Here is a 1,456-nt window from a genome sequence, read left to right on the forward strand (position 1 = left end):
CATTACATGATGTAAAACGCCTTGCTGGATACCTCAGTTCCATCCGCTCTGTGGTACCTCTTTATCTGTATAATGTAAACTGTAATGAAATTCGTATTTACGATATATTACTTTGTTCTATTTTCATTAAGTATACTTTTATTATATACATAATAATACACAGAAGTACAATTTTTTTTCTGCAGTTGCAATGACATATAAATTCCGACAATTCATTAAAACATCCTTTTTTAAAAGGTTAAAAAAAGTCAAGAACTGTTTGATAGTCAAAAAATGCAAAATACAAAATCAAGTGGGAAGTACAGATGTTACTTAACATGTATAACTCGGTATAGTTTCAATGATGATCTCATTGTATGCGACATCACGATTTCGTGTTTGTTGAACGGGAGAGATATGTGTAACGGTCAGATTCCTCGTTTTTCATATTTGTAAGCGAGAAAATTGACATTGAAAGACCAGAAATGAAATACGTATGATTTCTATCTCTTTGCAATAGCATTTGGCGTTTCATTCGTTTTCGTATGAGGTCCATTCCTACGGAGCTTTACAGATGTTTTGTTGGTACCATGGTACGATATAATTAGCCTAAAGGTAAAAACAAGCACAACGTCCACGGTGTACGTATTGGAACTCATTACCAAATAACATTAAGTCATGTCAAACATTAAGATTGTTTAAAAAGTCCCTCAAAAGGTCATTATTACTGAATGATTGAATCATTTATGAAAAGTTGATCTCTCTTATTTTGTATCTATATATCTTTGTATTTTGTGTGTGTGCGCGTGTGTGTGTTTTTATGTGTTCCCTCATTAATCTGACTTGTAACATATGCCGGTAAAATACCTCATTAGAAGGTTTAAGAGAACTTACTTCCTCACAAGGCTTCTGAAGCTTTCCTCCAAGTTCTCTTTTTTCATTACACATTTAAGTTAACCAAAGGCTGTATTCCTCAGTTAAATAACTAAGTGCGTTATTCTGTTGATTTGTTATATTTATTATGTTATACATTCTAATCAATTATTGTATGCTTTGTATTTATGTATGTATGCATTGCATGTTTGTTTGTTTTTATCGTAGAAATGAATAAACGAATTGAACTGAACTGAAAAAAAACAACCGTTAAGTGCTTTTAGGAGTATATCAAACTGAAATATATCTTCTTTTCTTTTTGATCTCCACTTTAAAGTTTACTACGAAATTGTTGATACTGCTATGCATCATGAAATCTTCGGGCAACATAGGATGTTTAATTTCTTGCAAGTACGATGACGTTGAAACCGAAATGGGTTGATGTTACGTAACAATATAATATCTTTTAATGATGGTAATGGTATTTGAGACTTACGCAACATCTCCTTCAGATGTCCTCCATCTCGATGAGATTTCGAGAGTTTTTCCTTGCTGCCAACAATGCCGATACAACATCAGACAAAGTAATCCTGTGTAGCTAAGG

Source organism: Diadema antillarum, unplaced genomic scaffold (genome assembly GCF_040938485.1).
Source record: "Diadema antillarum isolate AM-2024a unplaced genomic scaffold, OU_Dant_1.0 scf00000164, whole genome shotgun sequence".
Taxonomy (NCBI): domain Eukaryota; kingdom Metazoa; phylum Echinodermata; class Echinoidea; order Diadematoida; family Diadematidae; genus Diadema; species Diadema antillarum.